Source organism: Schistocerca serialis, unplaced genomic scaffold (genome assembly GCF_023864345.2).
Source record: "Schistocerca serialis cubense isolate TAMUIC-IGC-003099 unplaced genomic scaffold, iqSchSeri2.2 HiC_scaffold_1353, whole genome shotgun sequence".
Taxonomy (NCBI): domain Eukaryota; kingdom Metazoa; phylum Arthropoda; class Insecta; order Orthoptera; family Acrididae; genus Schistocerca; species Schistocerca serialis.
Genome location: NW_026047573.1, coordinates 4,194,291 through 4,218,289, shown reverse-complemented (window position 1 = coordinate 4,218,289; position 23,999 = coordinate 4,194,291).

The following is a 23,999-nucleotide window of genomic DNA, read 5'->3' as shown; positions in this document are numbered from 1 at the left end:
GCTATGAAATACTATGGCTTCTATGATTTCTCTTTCTAAATCGAGTAATGTTTCTATGGAAACCACAAGATTTCCATTTGGGATACGAGTATCTCCTTTCCGATGCACTATTCCTTCTTTCCTGCATACCTCATTCCCTCACAATGACGAATTAACACAGAAGTTGCGCCGCTGTGAGATACTATGGGTTCTATGACTTCTCCTTCTAAATCGAGATCGTTTCTATGGAAACGTGAGGATTTTCTTTTGGGATACAACTATCAGTTTTCCGATGCACTATTCCTCCTTAACTGCATCCATCGCTCCCTCACATTGACGAATTAACACAGAAATTGCGTCGCTATGAAATACTATAGGTTCTATGACATCTCCATGTAAATCGAGTAACATTTCTATGGAAGCGACAGGATTTTCTTTTGGGATACGAATAATTCCATTCCGATGCACTATTCCTTCTTTACTGCATTCCTCGTTCCCTCTCATTGACGAATTCACACAGAAATTGCGTCGCTATGAAATACTATGGGGACTATGATTTCTATTTTTGTTTCGAGTAACGTTTCTATGGAAACGACAGGAATTTCTTTTGGGATACGACAATCTGCATCCCGGTGCACTATCCCTTCTTTACTGCATCCCTCGCTACCACACATTGACGAATTAACACAGAAATTGCGTCGCTATGATATACTATGGGTTCTATGACTTCTCCTTCTAAATCAAGTAACGTTTCTATGGAACCGACAGGATTCTCTTTTAGGATACGAGAATCTCCTTTCCGATGCACTATTCCTTCTTTACTGCATCCCTTGCTCCCTCACATTGACGAATTAAACAGAAATTGCGTCGCTATGAAATACTATGGGTTCTATGACTTTTCGTTCTAAATCGAGTAACGTTTCTATGGAAACGACAGGAATTTCTTTTGGAATAAGAGTATCTCCTCTCGGAGGCACTATTGCTTCTTTACTGCATCCCTCGCTCCCTCACACTGACAAACTAACACAGACTTTGCGTTGCCATGAAATACTATGGGTTCTACGACTTCTTCTTCTAAATCGAGTAGCGTTTCTATGGAAACGACAGGTTTTTCTTTTGGGATACGAGTATTTCTGGTGCACTATTCCTTCTTTACTGCATCGCTCGCTCCCTCACATTGACGAATTAACACATAAATTGCGACGCTATGAAATACTGTGGGCTCTATGACATCTTCTTCGAAATCGAGTAACGTTTCTATGGAAACGACAGGATTTTCTCTTTGGATGCAAGTATCTCCTTTCCGATGCACTATTCCTTCTTTACTGCATCCCTAGCTCCATCACATTGACGAATTAACACAGAAATTGCGTCGCTATGAAATACTATGGGTTCTATGACTTCTGCTTCTAAGTCGAGTAACGTTTGTAGGGAGACGACGGGTTTTACTATTGGGATTCGACTATATCCTTTCTGATGCACTATTCCTCCTTTACTTCATCCCTAGCTCCATCACATTGACGAATTAACACAGAAATTGCGTCGCTATGAAATATTATGGGTTCTATGACTTCTCCTTCTACATCGCGTAACGTTTCTATGGAAACGAGAGTAATTTCTTTTGGGTTGCAAGTATCTCCTTTCCGATGCACTATTCCTTCTTTACAGCATCCCTAGCTCCATCACATTGACGAATTAACACAGAAATTGTTTCGCTATGAAATACTATGGGTGCAATGACATCTCATTCTAAATCGAGTAACGTTTCTATGGAAACGACAGGATTTTCTTTTGGGAAACGAGTATCTTCTTTCTGATGCACTATTCCTTCTTTACTGCAGATCTCGCTCCCTCACATTGACGAATTAACAGAGAAATTATGTCGCTATGAAATACTATGGTTTCTATGACATTTCCCTCTAAATCGAGAACGTCTCTATGGAAACGGCTGGATTTTCTTTTGGGATACAACTATCTGCTTTCCGATGCACTATTCCGTCTTAACTGCATCCATCGCTTCCTCACATTATCAAATTAAAACAGAAATTGCGTCGCTACGAAATACTATAAGTTCTATGACATCTCCTTCTCAATCGAGTAATGTTTCTATGGAAACGACAGGATTTTCTTTTGGGATACGAGTAATTCCTTTCTGGTGCACTATTCCTTCTTTACTGCATCCGTCGCTCCCTCACAATTACGAATTAATACAGAAATTGCGTCGCTATGAAATGCTATATCTACTATGACTTCTCCATCTAAATCGAGTAACGTCTCTATGGAAACCACAGGATTTCCATTTGGGATACGAGTATCTCCTGTGCGATGCACTATTCCTTCTTTAGTGCATCCCTCGCTCGCTCTCATTGACGAATTCACACAGAAATTGCGTCGCTATGAAATACTATGTGTTTTATGACGTCTACTTCTAAATCGAGTTCCGTTTCTTTGGAAACGACAGGATTTTCTTGTGAGATACGAGTCTCTCCTTTCCGATGTACTATTCCTTCTTTACTCCATCCCTCGCTCCCTCACATTGGCGAATTAACACAGAAATTGCGTTGCTATGAAATACTATGGGTTCCACGACATCTCTTTCTAAATCGAGTAACGTTTCAATGGAAACGACAGGACTTTCTTTTGGGAAAGGGTAACTCCTTTCCGATGCACTATTCCTTCTTTACTGCATCCCTTGCTCCCTCACATTGACGAATTAACACCGAAATTGCGTCGCTATGAAATACTATGGGTTCCACGACATCTCTTTCTAAATCGAGTAACGTTTCAATGGAAACGACAGGACTTTCTTTTGGGAAAGGGTATCTCCTTTCCGATGCACCATTCCTTCTTTACTGCATCCGACGCTCCCTCACATTGACGAATTGACACAGCAATTGCGCCGCTATGAAATACTATAGGTACTAAGACTTCTCCTTCTAAATGGAGTAACGTTTCTATGGAAATGACGGGAAATTCTGTTGGGATACGACTATCTATTTTCCGATACACAATTCCATTTTTAATGCATCTCTCACTCCTTCACAAGGACGAATTAACATAGAAATTGCGTCGCTATGATATACCATGAGTCCTATGACAACTCCGTCAACATCGAGTTACGTTTCTATGGAAACGACAGGATTTTCTTTTGGGATATGAATACCTCCTTTACGATGCACAATTCCTTCTTTACTGCATCCCTCGCTCGGTCACATTGACGAATTAACACAGAAATTGCGTCGCTATGAACTACTATGGGTTCTATGACATCTCCTTCTAAATCGAGTAACGTTTCTATGGAAATGACAGGATTTTCTTTAGGGATACGACTATCTCCTTCCCGATGCACTATTCCTTCTTTACTGCATCCCTCGCTAACTCACATTGACGAATTAACACAGACATTGCGTCGCTATGAAATACAATGGGTTGTATGGCATCTCTTTCTAAATCGAGTAACGTTTCTATGGAAACGAAAGGATCTTCTTTTGGGATACGACTATACCCTTTCCGATGCAACTTTCCTTCTTTACAGAATCCCTCGCTCTCTCACAATGAAGAATTAACACAGACATTGCGTCGCTATGAAATACTATGGGTTCTATGACGTCTCCTTCTAAATCAGTTACGCGTCTTTGGAAACGACAGGATTTTCTTTTGGGATACGAGGATCCCCTTTGCGATGCACTACTCCTTCTTTCCTGCATCCCTCGCTCCATCACACGGACGAATTAACACAGCAATTGCGCCGCTATGAAATACTATAGGTACTAAGACTTCTCCTTCTAAATCGAGTAACGTTTCTATGGAAACGACGGGATATTCTGTTGGGATACGACTATCTATTTTCCGATACACAATTCCATTTTTAATGCATCCCTCGCTCCTTCACATGGACGAACTAACACAGAATTTGCGTCGATTTGAAATACTATGCGTTCAATGACTTTTACTTCTAAATCGAGTAACGGTTCTATGGAAACGACAGGATTTTCTTTTGGGATACGAGTATCTCCTTCCCGATGCACTATTCTTTCTTTACTGCAACCCTCGATCACTCACACTGACGAAGTAACACAGAAAGTGCGTCGCCATGAAAAACTACGAGTTCCACGACATCTCTTTCTAAATCGAGTAACGTTTCAATGGAAATGACAGGACTTTCTTTTGGGAAAGGGTATCTCCTTTCCGATGCACTATTCCTCTTTTACTTCATCCCTCGCTCCCTCAAATTGACGAATTAACGCAGAAATTGCGTCGCTATGAAATACTATGGGTTCAATGACTTCTACTTTTAAAACGAGTAACGTTTCTATGGAAACGACAGGATTTTCTTTGGGGATACGAGTATCTCCTCTCCGATGCACTATTCCTTCTTTACTGCATTCCTCGCTCCCTCACATTGACGAATTAACACAGAAATTGCGTCGCTATGAAATGCTATGGGGTCCATGACGTCTTCCTCAAAATCGAGTAACGTTTTAATGGAAACGGCAGGATTTTCATTTGGGGTTCATGTATCTCCTCTCCGATGCACTATTCCTTTCTTACTGCATCCCTCGATCAATCGCACTGTCGAATTAACACAGATATTGCGTCGCTTTGAAATACTATGGGTTCAATAACTTCTACTTCTAATTCGAGTAACGGTTCTACGGAAACGACAGGATTTTCTTTTGGGATACGAGTATCTCCTTTCCGATGCACTATTCGTTCTTTACTGCATCCCTCGCTCCCTCACATTGACGAATTAACACAGACATTGCGTCGCTATGAAATACTATGGGTTCTATGACGTCTCCTTCTAAATCAGTTACGTTTCTTTGGAAACGACAGGATTTTCTTTTGGGATACGAGTCTCTCCTTTACGATGCACTATTCCTTCTTTACTCCATCCCTCGCTCCCTCACATTGACGAATTAACACAGAAATTTCGTCGCTATGACATACTATGGGTTCTAAGACTTCTCCTTCTAAATCGAGTAACGTTTCTATGGAAACGACGGGATTTTCTTTTGGGATACGACTATCTATTTTCCGATGCACAATTCCATTTTTAATGCATCCCTCGCTCCTTCACATGGACGAATTAACACAGAATTTGCGTCGCTATGAATTACTATGGATTCTATGACATCTCCTTCTAAATCGAGTAACGTTTCAATGGAAACGACAGGACATCCATTTGGGATAAGACTATCTCCTTTCCGATCCACTATTCCTTCTTCACAGCATCCCTCGCTCCCTCAAATTGACCAGTTAACACAGAAATTGCGTCGCAATGAAATACTATGAGTTCTGTGACATATCCTTCTAAATCGAGTAACGTTTCTAAGGAAACGACAGGATTTTCCTTTGGGATACGAGTATCTCCTTCCGATGCTCCATTCCTCCTTTACTGCATCGCTCGCTCCCTCACATTGACGAATTAACACAGAAATTGCATCGCTATGAAACACTATGTGTTCTATGACATCTCCTTTTAAATCGAGTAACGTTTCTATGGAACGACATGATTTGTTTTCCGATATGACTATCTCCTTTCCGACGCACAATACCTTCTTTACTGCATCCCTCACTCCTTCACATTCACGAATTAACAAAGCAATTGCGTCGCCATGAAATACTATGGGTTCTAGGACAACTCCTTCAAATTCGGGTAACGTTTATATTGAAACGACAGGATTTTCTCTTGGTATACGACTATCTCCTTTCCGATGCACTATTCCTTCTTTACTGCATCCCTCGCTCCCTCACAATGACGAATTAACACAGAAATTGCGTTGCTATGAAATACTATGGGTTTTATGACAACTCCTTCTAAATCGAGTAACGTTTCTTTGGAAACCACAGGTTTTTCTTTTGGGACACGAGTATCTCCTTTCCGATGCACTATTCCTACTTTACTGCAATCCTCGCTCCCTCACATTGGCGAAGTAACACAGAATTTGCGTCGCTATGAAATACTATGGGTTCTATGACATCTCCTTTAAAATCAAGTAACGTTTCAATTGAAACCAGACGATTTTCTTTTGGGAAACGATTATCTCCTTCCAAATCCACTATTCCGTCTTTATTGCTTCCCTCGCTCCCTCACATAGACGAAATAACAACGAAATTGCGTCGCTATGAAATACTATGGGTTCTATGACATCTCCTTCTAAATCGAGTAACGTTTCTATGGAAACGATAGGAATATCTTTTGGGATACGAGTATCCCCTTTCCGATGCACTATATCTTCTTTACTGCATCCCTCGCTCCGTCACATTGTCGAATTAACACATAGATTGCGTCACTATGAAACACTAAGGGTTCTATGGCGTCTCCTTCTAAATCGAGTAACGTTTCTATGGAAACGAAAGGATTTCCCTTTGGAATACAAGTATCTCCTATCCGATGCACTATACTATCTTTACTGCATCCCTGGCTCCATCACATTGACGAATTAACACAGAAATTGCGTCGCTATGAAATACTATGGGTTCTATGACATCTCGTTCTAAAACGAGTAACGTTTCTATGGAAACGATTGGATTTTCTTTTGGGATACGAGTATCCCCTTTCCGATGCACTATTCCTTCTTTACTGCATTCCTCGCTCCATCACATTGACAAATTCACACATAAATTACGTCGCTACGAAATGCTATGGTTTCTATGACTTGTCCTTCAAAATCGAGTAACGTTTCTATGGAACGACATGATTTCCTTTTCGGATATGACTATCTCCTTTCCGTCGCACAGTACCTTCTTTACTGCATCCCTCGCTCCTTCACATTTACAAATTAACAAAGAAATTGCGTTGCTATGAAATACTATGGGTTCTAGGACATCTCCTTCAAAATCGGGTAATGTTTCTATTGGAACGACAGGATTTTCTTTTGGGATACGACTATCTCCTTTCCGATGCACTATTCATTCTTTACAACATCCCTCGCTCGGTCACATTGACGAATTAACACAGAAATGGCGTCGCTATGAAATACTATTCGTTCTACGACTTCACCTTCTAAATAGAGTAACATTTCTATGTATACGACGGGATTAATCTTTGGGATACGACTATCTCGTTTCCGATGCACTATTCCTTCTTTACTGCATCCCTCGCTCCCTCACAATGACGAATTAACACAGAAATTGCGTTGCTATGAAATACTATGGGTTCTATGACAACTCCTTCTAAATCGAGTAACGTTTCTATGGACACCACAGGATTTTCTTTTGGGATACGAGTATCTCCTTTCCGATGCACTATTCCTACTTTACTGCATCCCGCGCTCCCTCACATTGGCGAAGTAACACAGATATTGCGTCGCTATGAAATACTATGGGTTCTTTGAGATCTCTTCTAAATCGAGTTACGTTTCAATGGAAACGTCAGGAGTTTCTTTTGAGATAGGAGTATCTCCTTACCGATGCACTATTCCTTCTTTACTGCATGCCTCGCTCCCTCACAATGACGAATTAAAACAGAAATTGCGTTGCTATGAAATACTATGGGTTCTATGACAACTCCTTCTAAATCGAGTAACGTTTCTATGGACACCACTGGATTTTCTTTTGGGATATGACTATCTCCTTTCCGATGCACTATTCCTTCTTTACTACATCCCTCGCTCGGTCACATTGACGAATTAACACAGAAATGGCGTCGCTATGAAATACTATTCGTTCTACGACTTCACCTTCTAAATAGAGTAACGTTTCTATGGATACGACGGGATTAATCTTTGGGATACGACTATCTCGTTTCCGATGCACTATTCCTTCTTTACTGCATCCCTCGCTCCATCACACTGACGAATTAACACAGAAATTGCGTCGCTATGAAATACTGTGGGTTATATGACTTCTCCTTCTAAATCGGGTAACGTTTCTATAGAAACGACAGGATTCTCTTTTGGGATACGATTATTTCCTTCCCGATTCCCAATTCCTTCTTTACTGCATCCCTCGCTCCTTCACATTGAAGAATTAACACAGAAATTGCGTCACTCTGAAATACTATTAGTTCTATGACATCTCCATCTACATCGAGTAACGTTTGAATGGAAGCGACAAGACTTCCTTTTGGGATACGAGTATCTCCTTTCCGATGCACTATTCCATCTTAATAGCATCCCCCGCTCCCTCACATTGTCGAATTAACACAGAAATTGCGTCGCTATGAAATACTATGTGTTCTATGACATCTCGTTCAAATTGAGTAACGTTTCTATGGAAACGATTCGATTTTCTTTTGGGATACGAGTATCCCCTTTCCGATGTACTATGCCTTCTTTACTGCATCCCTCGCTCCATAACATTGACAAATTAACACATAAATTACGTCGCTATGAAATACTATGGGTTCAATGACTTCTCCTTCAAAATCGAGTAACTTTCCTATAGAACGACATGATTTTCTTTTCGGATATGACTATCTCCTTTCCGACGCACAATACCTTCTTAACTGCATCCCTCGCTCCTTCACATTCACGAATGATCACAGAAATTGCGTCGCTATGAAGTACAATGTGTTCTTAGACATCTCCTTCAAAACCGGGTAACGTTTCTATGGAAACGAAAGGATTTTCTTTTGGGATACGAGTATCTCCTTTCCGATGCACTATTCCTACATTACTGCATCCCTCGCTCCCTCACATTGACGTATTAACACAGAAATTGCGTCGCTATTAAATACTATGTTTTCTATGACATCTCGTTCTAAATCGAGTAACGTTTCTATGGTAACTATTGGATTTTCTTTTGGGATACGAGTATCCCCTTTCCGATGCACTATTCCTTCATTACTGCAACCCTGTCTCCATCACATTGACAAATTAACACATAAATTGCGTCGCTATGAAATACTATGGGTTCTATGACTTCTCCTTCAAAATCGAGTAACGTTTCTATAGAACGACATGATTTTATTTTGGAATACGTCTATCTCCTTTCCGATGCACTATTCCTTCTTTACTACATCCCTCGCTCGGTCACATTGTCGAATTAACACAGAAATGGCGTCGCTATGAAATACTATGGGTACTACGAACTCTCCCTCTAAATCGAGTAACGTTTTTAAGGAAACCACAGGATTTTCTTTTGGGATACGAGTATCTCAATTCCGCGCACTACTCCTTCTTTACTGCATCCCCCGCTCCCTCACATTGACGTATTAACACAGAAATTGCGACGCTATGAAATACTATGTGTTCTATGACATCTCTTTCTAAAGCGAGTAACGTATCCATGGAAACGACAGGATTTTCTTTTGGGATACGAGTATCCCCAATCCGATGCACTATTCCTTCTTTACTGCTTCCTTCGCTCCCTCACATTGACAAATTATTATAGAAATTGCGTCGCTATGAAGTACTATGGGTTCTATGACTTCTCCTTCAAAATCGAGTAACGTTTCTTTAGAACGACATGATTTTCTTTTGGAATATGACTATCTCCTTTCCGACGCACAATACCTTCTTAACTGCATCCCTCGCTCCTTCACACTCACGAAAAATCACAGAAATTGCGTCGCAATGAAATACTATGGGTTCTAAGACATCTCCTTCAAAATCGGGTAACGTTTCTATGGAAACGACAGGATTTTCTTTTGGAATACGACTATCTCCTTTCCGATGCACTATTCATTCTTTACTACATCACTCGCTCGGTCACATTGGCGTATTAACACAGAAATTGCGTCGCTATAAAATACTATGCGTTCTATGACTTCTCCTTCTGAATCAAGTAACGATTCTATGGAAACGACAGGATTTTCTTTTGGGATACGAGTATCCCCATTCCGATGCACTATTCCTTCTTTACTGCATCCATCGCTCCCTCACATTGACAAATTATTACAGATATTGCGTCGCTATGAAATACTATGGGTTCTAAGACATCTCCTTCAAAATCGGGTAACGTTTCTATGGAAACGACAGGATTTTCTTTTGGGATACGAGTATCTCCTTCCCGATTTACTATTCCTTCTTTACTGCATCCCGCGCTCCCTCACATTGGCGAATTAACACAGTAATTGTGTCGCTATGCAATACTATGGGTTCTATGATTGCTCCTTCTAAATCGAGTAACGTTTCTAGAAAAACGAAAGGTTTCCTTTTGGTATACTAGTATCTCCTTTCCGATGCACTATTCTATCTGTACTGCATCCTTGGCTCCGTCACATTGACGAATTAACACAGAAATTGCGTCGCTAGGAAATACTATGGGTTCTTTGACATCTCCTTCTACCACGAGTAACGTTTTAATGGAAACGAGACGAATTTCTCTTGGGATACGATTAACTCCTTTCAAATGCACTATTCCTTCTTTATTGCATCCCTCGCTCCCCCACATTGGCGTATTAACACAGAAATTGCGTCGCTATAAAATACTATGCGTTCTATGACTTCTCCTTCTGAATCAAGTAACGATTCTATGGAAACGACAGGATTTTCTTTTGGGATGCGTGTAGCTCCTTTGCGATGCAGTATTCCTTCTTTACTGCATCCCTCGCTCCCTCACATTGATGAATTAATTCAGAAATATCGTCGCCATGAAATACTATGGGTTCTATGACATCTCCTTCCAAATCGAGTAACGTTTCTATGGAAACATCAGGATTTTCTTTTGGGAAACGAGTATCTCCTTTCCGATGCACTATTCCTTCCTTACTGCATCCCTCGCTCCCTCACATTGGCGAATTAACACAGAAATTGCGTCGCTATGAAATACTATGGGCTCAATGACTTCTCCTTCTAAATTGAGTAACGTTTCTATATAAAAGACAGGATTTTCTTTTGGGATACGAGAATCTCTTTTCCGATGCACTATTCCTTCTTTACTGCATCCATCGCTCCCTCACATTGACGAATTAACGCAGAAATTGCGTCGCTATGCAATACTATGGGTTCTATGGCATCTCCTTCGAAGTCGGGTAACATTTCTATGGAAACGACAGGATTTTCTTTTGGGATTTGACTATCCCCTTTCCGACGCACTATTCCTTCTTTACTGCATCCCTCGATCCCTCACATTGCCGAATTAAGACAGAAATTGTGTCGCTATGAAATACTATGGGTTCTATGACATCTCCTTATTAATCGAGTAACGTTTCTACGGAAACGACAGGATTTTCCTTTGGGAAACGAGTATCTCCTATCCGAAGCACTATTCCTTCTTTACTGCATCTATGGCTCCCTCACATTGACGAATTAACACAGAAATAGCGTCGCTTATAAATACTATGGGTTCTGTGACATTTCCTTCGTAGTCGGGTAACGTTTCTATGGAAACGAAAGGATTTTCTTTTGGGATACGAGTATCTCCTTCCGATGCACTATTCCCTGTTTATGCGTCCCTCGCTCCCTTACGTTGACGAACTAACACAGAATTTGCGTCGCTATGAAATTCTGTGGGTTCTATGACATCCCCTTCTAAATCGGGCATATTTTCTATGGAAGCGACAGGATTTTCTTTTGGGATTCGAGTATCTCCTTTCCGATGCACTATTCCTCTTTACTGCATCCCTTGCTCCCTCACATTAATGTTTTAACACAGAAATTGCGTCGCTATGGTATACTATGTGTCCTATGACATGTCCTTCTAATTCGAGTAACGTTTCAATGGAAACGAGACGATTTTCTCTTGGGATACGATTAACTCCTTTCAAATGCACTATTCCTTCTTTATTGCATCCCTCGCTCCCTCACAATGACGAATTAACACAGAAATTGCGTCGCTATGAAATACTATGGGTTCTATTACATCTCCTTCTAAAACGAGTAACGTTTCTATGGAAACGACAGGATTTCCTTTTGGGATTCGACTAACTCCTTTCCGATGCACTATTCCTCTTTTTACAGCATCCCTCGCTCCCTCAAATTGACCAGTTAACACAGAAATTGCGTCGCTATGATTTACTATGAGCTCTATGACATCCGATTCTAAATCGAGTTACGTTTCTATGGAAACGACAAGATTTTCTTTTGGGATATGAGTATCTCCTTTCCGATGCACTATTCCTACTTTACTGCATCCCTCACTCCATCACATTGACGAATTAACACAGATATTGCGTCGCAGTAAAATACTATGGGTTCTATGACATCCCCTTTTAAATCGAGAAACGTTTCTATGGAAACGTTAGGATTTTCTTTTGGGGTACGAGTATCTCCTTTCCGATGCACTATTCCTTTCTTACTGCATCCATCGCTCCATCACATTGACGTTTTAACACAGACATTGAGTCGCTATGAAAAACAATGGGTTCTTTCAATTCTACCGCTAAATCGAGTACCGTTTCAGTGGATACGACAGGAGTTTCGTTTCAGATACGTGTATCTCCTTTCCGATGCTCTATTACTTCTTTACTGCATCCCTCGCTCCATCACATAGACGAATTAACACAGAAATTGTGGTGCAATGGAATATTATGGGTTCTATGACGTCACCTTCTAAATCGTATAACGTTTCTATGGAAACGACAGGATTTACTTTTGGGATACGAGTATCTCCTTCCCGATGCACTATGCCTTCTTTACTGCATCCCTCGCTCCCTCACATTGACGAATTAACACAGAAATTGCGTCGCTAAGAATTACTGTGGGTTCTATGACGTCCCCTTCTAAATCGAGCAACGTTTCTATGGAAATGATACGATTATCTTTTGGGATACGAGTATCTCCATTCCGATGCACTATTCCTTCCTTACTTCATCCCTCGCTCCCTCACGTTGACGTTTTAACACAGAAATTGCGTCGCTATGATATTTTATGGATTCTTTGACATCTCCTTCTGAATCAAGTAACGCTTCTGTGGAAACGACAGGATTTTCGTTTCAGATACGAGTATCTCCTTTCCGATGCACTATTACTTCTTTACTGCATCCCTCGCTCCATCACATAGACGAATTAACACACAAATTGCGTCGCTATGAAATACTATGCGTTCTGTGACTTCTCCTTCTAAATCGAGTTACGTTTCTATGGAAACAACAGGATTTTCTTTTGAGATACGAGATTTTCCTTTCCGATGCTCTATTCCTTCCATACTGCATCCCTCGCTCCCTCACATTGACGAATATTGCGTCGCGATGTAATACAATGGGTTCTATGACTGCTCTTTCTAAATCGAATAACCTTTCTATTAAAAAGACAGGATTTTTTTTTTTGGGATACGAGTATCTCCTTTCCGATGCACTAGTCCTTCCTTAATGCATCCCTCGCTCCCTCATATTGACGTTTTAACAGAGTAATTGAGTCGCTATGAAATTCTATGGGATCTTTGACATCTACTGCTACATCGAGTAACGTTTCTATGAAAACGACAGGATTTTCGTTTCAGATACGAGTATCTCCTTTCCGATGCCCTATTACTTCTTTACTGCATCCCTCGCTCCATCACATAGATGTATTAACACGTTAACTGCGTCGCTATGAAATACTATGCGTTCTATGACTTCTCCTTCTAAATCGAGTGACGTTTCTATGGAAACGACTGGATTTTCTTTTGGGATACGAGGTTCTCATTTCCGATGCACTATTCCTTCTTTACTGCTTCCCTCTCTCCCTCACATTTACGAATTAATTCAGAAATTGCGTCACTATGAAATACAATGCGTTCTATGACATCTCCATCTAAATCGAGTAACGTTTCTATGGATGCGAGAGGAATTTCGTTTGGGATATGGGATTCTCCTTTCCGATGCACTATACCTTCCATACTGCATCCCTCGCTCTCTCACATTGACGAATTAACACAGATATTGCGTCGCTCTGAAATACTACGGTTTCTATGACATCTCCTTCAAAATCGAGAAACGTTTCTATGGAAATGGCAGGATATTCTTTTGGGATACGAGAATCTCCTTTCCGGTGCCCAATTCCTTCTTTACTGCATCCCTCGCTCCCCCACATTGACGTATTATCGCAGAAATTGCGTCGCTATTAAATACTATGGGTTCAATGAGTTCTCCTTCTAAATCGAGTAACGTCTCTATAAAAAAGACAGGATTTTCTTTTGGGATACGAGTATCTCCTTGCCGATGCACTATTGCAATCCTTACTGCATCCCTTGCTCCCTCACATTGACTAATTACCACAGAAATTGCGTCGCTATGAAATACCATGGGCTCTATGGCATCTCCTTCTAAATCGAGTAACGTTTCTGTAGAAACGACAAGATTTTCTTTTGGGATACGAGTATCTCCTTTCCGATGCACTATTTACTCTTTCTTGCATCCCTCACTTCCTCACATTGACGACTTATCAATGAAATTGCGGGCCTATGAAATACTATGTGTTCTATGACTTCTCCTTTTAAATCGAATTACGTTTCTATGGAAACGACAGGATTTTCTCTAGGGATACTACAATCTCTTTTCCGATGCACTATTCCTACTATACTGCATCCATCTCTCCCTCACATTGACGAATTAACACAGAAATTGCGTCGCTAAGAAATACTATGGGTTCTATGACATCTTCTAAATCGAGTAACGTTTCTATGGAAACGACAGGATTTTCATTTGGGATACGAGTATCTCCTTTCCGATGCACTATTCCCCCTTCACAGCATCCCTCGCTCCCTCACATTGACGAATTAACACAGAAATTGCGGCGCTATGAAATACTATGCGTTCTATGACATTTCCTTCTAAATCGAGTAGCGTATCATTGCAAAAAATTGGATCTTCTTTTGGGATACAAGTATCTCCTTTCCGATGTACTATTAATTCTTTACTGCATCCCTCTCTCCCCCACACTGACGACTTAACACAGGAATTGCGGCGTTATTAAATACTATGTGTTCTATAACATATGATTCTAAATCGAGTAACGTTTCAAAGGAACCGACAGGGTTCTCTTTTAGGATACGAGAATCTTCTTTCCGATGCACAATTCCTTCTTTACTGCATCCCTAGCTTGATCATATTGACGAATTAACACAGAAATTGTGTCACTATGATTTACTATGTGTTCGATGACATCTTCTCCTAAATGGAGTAAAATTTCTATGGAAACGACACGATTTTCTTTTGGGATACGAGAATCTCCTTTCCGATGCACCATTGCTTATTTACTGCATTAGTCGCCCCGTCACATCGACGAATTAACACAGAAATTGCGTCGCTATGAAATCCTCTGGGTTCTATGACCTCTCCTTCTAAATCGAGTAAGGTTACTATGGAAACAACAGGATTTTCTTTTGGGATACGACTGTCTCCTTTCCGATGCACTATTCCTGTTCTACTGCATCCCTCGCTCCCTCACATTGACGAATGAACACAGATATTGTTTCGCTATGAAATACTATGGGCTCGAGGAGATCTCCTTCAAAATGGAGTTAAGTTTCTATGGAAACGACAGGATTTTCCTTTTGGATACGACTATATGATATCCGATGCACTATTCCTACTTTACTGCATCCCCCGCTCCCTCTCATTGACGAATTAACACAGAAATTGCGTAGCTGTGAAGTACTATGATATCTATGACTTCTCCTTCTAAATCAAGTAACGTTTCTATGGAAACGACAGGACCGTCTTTTGGGATACGACCACCTCCTTTCCGATGCACTATTCCCTCTTTACTGCATCCCTCGCTCCCTCACAATGTCGAATTAACTCAGAATTTGCGTCGCTATAAAATTCTATGAGTTCAATGACATCACCTTCTAAATCGAGTAATGTTTCTATGGAAACAGGATATTCTTTTTGGGTACGACTTTCTCCTTTCCGATGCTCTATTCCTTCTTTACTGCATCCCTCGCTCCCTCACATTGACGAATGAACACAAAAATTGTGTCGCTATGAAATACCTTGTGTTCAATGACTTCTCCTACTAAATCGAGTAACGTTTCAATGGAAACGAAAGGATTTTCTTTTGGGATACGACTATCTCCTTTCGGATGCAGAATTCCTTCTTTACTGCATCCCTCAATACCTCACATTGACGAATTAACACAGAAATTGCGGGGATATAAATTACTATGTGTTCTATGACATCTCCTTCTAAATCGAGTAACGTTTTAATGGAAGCGACGGTAATTTCTTTTGGGAAGCGAATACCTCCTTTCCGATGCACTATTCCTACTTTACTGCATCCCTCGCTCCCTCACATTGACGAATTTACAAAGAAATTGCGTCTCTATGATATACTAAGGGGTTCCATGACTCACCTTCCAATTCGAGTAACGTTTCAATGGAAACGACAGGACTTTCTTTTGGGATACGAGTAACTCCTTTCCGATGCACTATTCCTTCTTCATTGCATCCCTCGCTCCCTCACATTGACGAATTAACACAGAAATTGCGGCGCTATGAAATACTATGCGTTCTATGACATTTCCTTCTAAATCGAATAGTGTTTCATTGGAAACGACAGGATTTTCTTTTGGGATACAACAATCTCCTTTCCGATGTACTATTGATTGATTACTGCATCCCTCTCTCCCCCACACTGACGACTTAACACAGAAATTGTGGCGTTATGAAATACTATGTGTTCTATGACATATCATTCTAAATCGAGTAACGTTTCAAAGGAACCGTCAGGATTCTCTTTTAGGATACGAGAATGTTCTTTCCGATGCACAATTCCTTCTTTACTGCATCCCTAGCTTGATCATATTGACGAATTAACACAGAAATTGTGTCGCTATGATTTACTATGTGATCGATGACATATCCTTCTAAATGGAGTAAAATTTCTATGGAAACGACACGATTTTCTTTTCTGATACGAGAATCTCCTTTCCGATGCACCATTCCTTATTTACTGCATTCGTCGCCCCGTCACATCGACGAATTAACACAGAAATTGCGTCGCTATGATATCTTCTGGGTTCTATGACCTCTCCTTCTAAATCGAGTAAGGTTACTATGGAAACAACAGGATTTTCTTTTGGGATACGACTGTCTCCTTTCCGATGCACTATTCCTTTTCTACTGCATTCCTCGCTCCCTCACATTGACGAATTAACACAGATATTGTGTCGCTATGAAATACTATGGGCTCGAGGAGATCTCCTTCAAAATGGAGTTAAGTTTCTATGGAAACGACAGGATTTTCTTTTTGGATACGACTATCTGATTTCCGATGCACTATTCCTACTTTACTGCATCCCTCGCTCCCTCACATTGACGAATTAACACAGAAACTGTGTCGCTATGAAGTACTATGGTATCTATGACTGCTCCTTCTAAATCGGTTAACGTTTCTATGGAAACGACATGACCGTCTTTTGGGATACGACCATCTCCCATCCGATGCACTCTTCCCTCTTTACTGCATTACTCGCTCCCTCACATTGACGAATTAACTCAGAATTTGCTTCGCTATAAAATACTATGAGTTCAATGACATCACCTTCTAAATCGAGTAATGTTTCTATGGAAACAGGATATTCTTTTTGGGTACGACTTTCTCCTTTCCGATGCTCTATTCCTTCTTTACTGCATCCCTCGCTCCCTCACATTGACGAATTAACACAAAAATTGCGTCGCTATGAAATACTTTGTGTTCTATGACTTCTCCTTCTAAATCGAGTAACGGTTCTATGGAAACAACAGGATTTTCTTTTGGGATACGACTATCTCCTTTCCGATGCAGTATTCCTTCTTTCCTGCATCCCTCAATACCTCACATTGACGAATTAACACAGAAATTGCGGGGATATGTAATACTATGTGTTCTATGACATCTCCTTCTAAATCGAGTAACGTTTTAATGGAAGCGACGGTAATTTCTTTTGGGATGCGAATATCTCCTTTCCGATGCACTATTCCTACTTTACTGCACCCCTCGCTCCCTCACATTGACGAATTTACACAGAAATTGCGTCTCTATGAAATACTAAGGGGTTCCATGACTCTCCTTCTAAATCGAGTAACGTTTCAATGGAAACGGCAGGACTTTCTTTTGGGATACGAGTAACTCCTTTCCGATGCACTATTCCTTCTATTCTGCATCCCTCGCTAAATCGTATTGACGAATTAACACAGAAATTGTATCGCTATGATATACTATGTGTTCGATGACATCTCCTTCTAAATGGAGTAAAATTTCTATGGAAACGACAGGATATTCTTTTGGGATACGACTATCCATTTTCCGATGCACTATTCCTTCTTTACTGCATCCCTCGCTGCCTCACATTGACGAATCAAACAGAAATTGCGTCGCTATGAAGTACTATGTGTTCTATGACATCTCATTCTAAATCGAGTAACGTTTCAATGGAAACGACAGGATTTTCTTTTGGGATACAACTACCTCATTTCCGATGCACTATTGCTTCTTTACTGCATCCACTCGCTCCCTCACATTGACGGATTAACACAGAAATGCCGTCGCTTTGAAATACTATGGGTTCTATGACTTCTACTTCTAAATCGAGTAACGTTTCTATGGAAACGACAGGATCTTCTTTTGGAATACGACTATTTCCTTTCAGATGCACTATACCTTCTTTACTACGTCCCTCGCTCCCTCACATTGACTAATTAACACAGAAATTGCGTCGCTATGAAATACTATGGGTTCGATGACATCTCCTTCTAAATGGATTAAAGTTTCTGTAGAAACGAAAGGATTTTCTTTTGGGATACGACTATCTAATTTCCGATGCACTATCCCTTCTTTACTGCATCCCTCGCTCCCTCACACTGACGAATTAACAAAGAAATTTCGTCGCTATTAAAAACTATGGGTTCCATGACATCTCCTTCTAAATGGAGTAACTTTTCTATGGAAACGACTGGGTTTTCTTTTGGGATACGACTATCTCCTTTCCGACGCACCGTTCCATCTTTACTGCATCCCTCGCTCCCTCACATTGACGAATTAACACACAGGTTGCGTTGCTATGAAATACTATGGGTTCGATGACATCTCCTTCTAAATTAAGTAGCGTTTCTGTGAAAACCGGATTATCCTTTGGGATTCGACTATCTCATATCCGATGCTCTATTCCTTCTTTACTGCATCCCTCGCTCCCTCTCATTGACGAATTAACACAGAAACTGCGTCTCTATGAAATACTATGGGTTCTAAGACTTCTCCATCTAAATCGAGCAATGTTTCTATGGAAACGACAGGATTTTCTTTAGGGATACGACTATCTCTTTTCCGAATCAGTACTCCTTCTTTACTGCATACCTCCATACCTCACATTGACGAGTTAAGACAGAAATTGCGGGGATATGAAATACTATGGGCTCTATGACATCTCCTTCTACATCGAGTAACGTTTCAATGGAAACGACAGTAATTGCTTTTGGGATGCGAGTATCTCCTTTCCGATGCACTGTTCCTCATATACTGCATCCCTCGATCCCTCACATTGACGAAATAACACAGAAATTGCGTCGCTATGAAATACTATGGGTTGTATGACATCTTCTAAGTCGAGTAACGTTTCTATGGAAACGACAGGATTTTCATTTGGGATACGACTATCTCCTTTCAGATGCACTATTCCTAATTTACTGCATCCCTCGCTCAATAAAATTGACGATTTAACACAGAAATTGCATCGCTATGAAATACTATGGGTTCTATGACATCTCCATCTAAATCGAGTAACGTCTCTAGGGAAACACAGGATTTTCTTTTGGGATACGAGTATCTCCTTTCCGATGCACTAGTAATACATTGTTGCATCCCTCACTCCCTCACATTAACGCATTAACAGAGAAATTGCGACGCTATGAAATACTATGTGTTCCATGACTTCTGCTTCTAAATCGAGTAATGTTTCTATGGAAACGACAGGATATCCGTTTGGGATAAGACTATCTCCTTTCCGATGCACTATTCCTTTTTTGCTGCATCCCTCGCTTCCTCACATTGACGAATTACCACAGAAATTACGTCGCAATTATATACTATGGGTTCTATGATATCTCCTTCTAAATCGAGTAATGTTTCTATGGATACGAAAGGATTTCCTTTTGGGATACGAGTATCTTTTTTCCGAATCAGTATTCCTTCTTTACTGCATTCCTCAATACCTCACATTGACAAATTAACACAGAAATTGCGGGGATATGAAATACTATGGGTTCTATGACATCTCAATCTACATCGAGTAACGTTTCAATGGAAACGACAGTAATTGCTTTTGGGATGTGAGTATCCCCTTTCCGATGCACTATTCCTAATTTACTGCATCCCTCGCTCCCTCACATTGACAAACAACACAGAAATTGCGTCGCTATGAAATACTGTGGGTTGTATGACATCTTCTAAGTCGAGTAACGTTTCTATGGAAACGACAGGATTTTCATTTGGGACACGACTATCTCCTTTGAGATGCACTATTCCTAATTTACTGCATCCCCCGCTCCCTCACATTGACGATTTAACACAGAAATTGCATCGCTATGAAATTCTATGGGTTCTATGACATCTCCTTCTAAATCGAGTAACGTTTCTATGGAAACAGAGGATTTTCTTTTGGGATACGAGTATCTCCTTTCCGATGCACTAGTAATACATTGTTGCATCCCTCACTCCCTCACATTAACGCATTAACAGAGAAATTGCGACGCTATGAGATACTATGTGTTCCATGACTTCTGCTTCTAAATCGAGTAATGTTTCTATGGAAACGACAGGATATCCGTTTGGGATAAGACTATCTCCTTTCCGATGCACTATTCCATCTTTACTGCATCCCTCGTTCCCTCACATTGACGAATTACCACATAAATTACGTCGCAATTATATACTATGCGTTCTATGACATCTCCTTCTAAATCGAGTAATGTTTCTATGGCAACGAAAGGATTTTCTTTTGGGATACGCGTATGTCCTTCTGTGTCAATTCGTCAATGTGAAGGAGCGAGGAATGCAGTTACGATGATATAGTGCATCGGAAAGCGACAGTCGTATCCCAAAAGAAAATCTTTTCGTGTCTATGGAAACGTTATTCGATTTAGATGGAGAAGTCATAGAAACCATAGTATTTCAAAGCGAAGCAATTTCAGTGTTAATTCGTCAATGTGAGGGAGTGAGGGATGCAGTTAAGAAGGAATGGTGCATCGGAAAGGAGATAGTCTTATACCAAACGGATATCCTGTCGTTTCCATAGAAACATTACTCGATTTAGAATCAGAAGTCATGGAACCCATACTATTTCATAGCGACGCAATTTCTGTGTTATTTCGTCAATGTGAGGGAGCGATTGATGCAGTAAATTAGGAATAGTGCATCGGTAAGGAGATACTCGCATCCCAAAAGAAATTACTGTTGTTTCCATTGAAACGTTCCTCGATGTAGAAGGAAATGTCATAGAACACATAGTATTTCATATCCCCGTAATTTCTGTGTTAATTCGTCAATGTGAGGTATTGAGGTACGCAGTAAAGAAGGAATACTGAATTGGAAAAGAGATAGTCGTATCCCTAAATAAAATCCTGTCGTTTCCATAGGAACGTAACTCGATTTAGATAGAGAAGTCATAGAACCCATAGTATTTCATAGCGCCGCAATTTCTCTGTTAATCCGTCAATGTGAGGGAGCGAGGGATGCAGTAAAGAAGGGATAGTGCATCGGAAAGCAGATAGTCGTATCCCAAATGAAAATCCTGTCGTTTCCATAGAGACGGTTTTCGATTTAGAAGGAGATGTCAAAGAACCCGTTGTATTTCATTGCGACGCAATTTCTGTGTTAATTCGTCAATGTGAGGGAGCGAGGAATGCAGTTACGATGATATAGTGCATCGGAAAAGCGACAGTCGTATCCCAAAATAAACTCTTGCCGTGTCTATAGAAACGTTATTCGATTTAGAAGGAGATGTCGTAGAACCCATAGCACTTGATTGCGATGCAATTTCTGTGTTTATTCGTCAATGAGAGGGAGCGAGGGATGCAGTAAAGAAGGAATAGTGCAACGGAAAGGAGATACTCGTATCCCGAAAGAAAATCCTATCGTTTCCATAGAAACATCACTCAATTTAGAAGGAGATGTCATAGAACCCATAGTATATCATTGCGACGCAATTTCTGTGTTAATTCGACAATGTGAGGGAGAGTGGGATGCAGTAAAGAAGGAATTGTGCATCGGAAAGGAGGTAGTCTATGAAATACAACGGGTTATATGTCATCTCTTTCCAAATCGAGTAACGTATCTATGTTAACGACAGGATTTTCTTTTGGGATACCACTATCTCCTTTCCGATGCACTACTCCTTCTTTACTGCATACCTCGCTCCCTTACAATAATTTTCTTTAGGAATGAGAGTATCTCCTTTCCGATGCACTATTCCTTATTTACTGCATCCCTCGGTCCCTCACATTGACGAATTAACTCGCTATGAAATACTATGGGTTCTATGACATCTCCTTCTAAATCGAAAAACGTTTCAATGGAAACGACAGGATTTTCTTTTGGGAAGCGACTATTTCTTTTCCGATGCACTATTCCTTCTTTACTGCATCCCTCGCTCCCTCACATTCACGGTTTAACACAGAAATTGCGGCGCTATGAAATACAACGGGTTCTATGACATCGCCTTCCAAATCGAGTAACGTATCTATGTTAACGACAGGATTTCCTTTTGGGATACGACTATCTCCTTTCCGATACACTATTACTTCTTACTGCATACCTCGCTCCCTCACAATGATGAATTAATACAGAAATTACGTCGGTATGAAATACTATGGGTTCTATGACTTCTCCTTCTAAATCGATTAACGTTACTATGGAAACGACAGGAGTTTCTTTTGGATAAGACTATCTTCTTTCCGATGCACAATTCCTTCTTTATTGCATCCCTTACTCCCTCACATTGACACATTAACACAGAAATTGCGTCGCTATGAAATACTATGGGTTCCGTGACTTTTGCTTCTAAATCGATTAACGTTTCCATGAAACGAAAGGATTTCCTTTTGGGGTAAGACTACCTCCTTTCCGATGCACAATTCCATCTTTACTGCATCCCGCGCTCCCTCACATTGTCGAATTAACACAGAAATTGCGTCGCTATGATATACTATGGGTTCTATGACATCTTCTTCTAAATCGAGTAACGTATCTATGTTAACGGCAGGATTTTCTATAGGAATACGACTATCTCCTTTCCGATGCACTATTCCATCTTTACTGCATCCCTCGCTGCCTCACTTTTGTGGCGGCGTTCGTAGCGACAAACAATTCGCTGTAGAAACGGCTTACGAAGTCACCGCCACACTTTTAATAGCGGGCCGACCGGTCCGCTGGAACAGTGAACAGAAAGATGAAAACCCAGACACTCAGATTAAATAAAAGTCGGTACTTATCTTTATTAACGAAGTTACAGAAACACAGTAGTGAACTCCGTGTCTACAGAAATCTGTCTAGTTCGAGTCGGAGCGGCTAGGTCAGCGTCGGCTGACGATAAACAACAACTCTGCTGCGATGAACACACAACTGACTAGCAAGTACACAATTCGGTGGCGAGTATACAACTGAGCGGCGAATACAGGACTGTCCTAGCCCTCGTGACTCCAGCGCTTAAGAAGCCAGAAGCCAGCGGTTGCGCGCGCAGACTTGCGGCGATTTCCTGTATCGCTAGCGCTGCTTATGCGGACGGCGTCCGGACTTTGATGCTGCCCACCTTTTGGCAGCGGGCTCGGTTGGCATTACTGGCTAGGATATAACACTCACAATGATGAATTAACACAGAAATTGCGTCGGTATGAAATACCATGGTTTCTATGACTTCTCCTTCTAAATCGAGTAACGTTACTATGGAAACGACAGGATTTTCTTTTGGGATTCGACTATCTCCTTTCCGATGCACAACTTCTTCTTTACTGCATCCGTCGCTCCCTCACATTGACGAATTAACACCTAAATTGAGTCGCTATGAAATACTATGGGTTCTCTGACATCTTATAAAGGCACATTTGCATGCCGAGCGTGAGTTTCCCCGGAAACGCGAAATATTAATTAAATAAATAATCAGTGACAAATAAATAAAGCCTATGGCACACAACTGCAGCGCTGTGTCGCTGATATAACAAAAGCACAATTACGTTACTC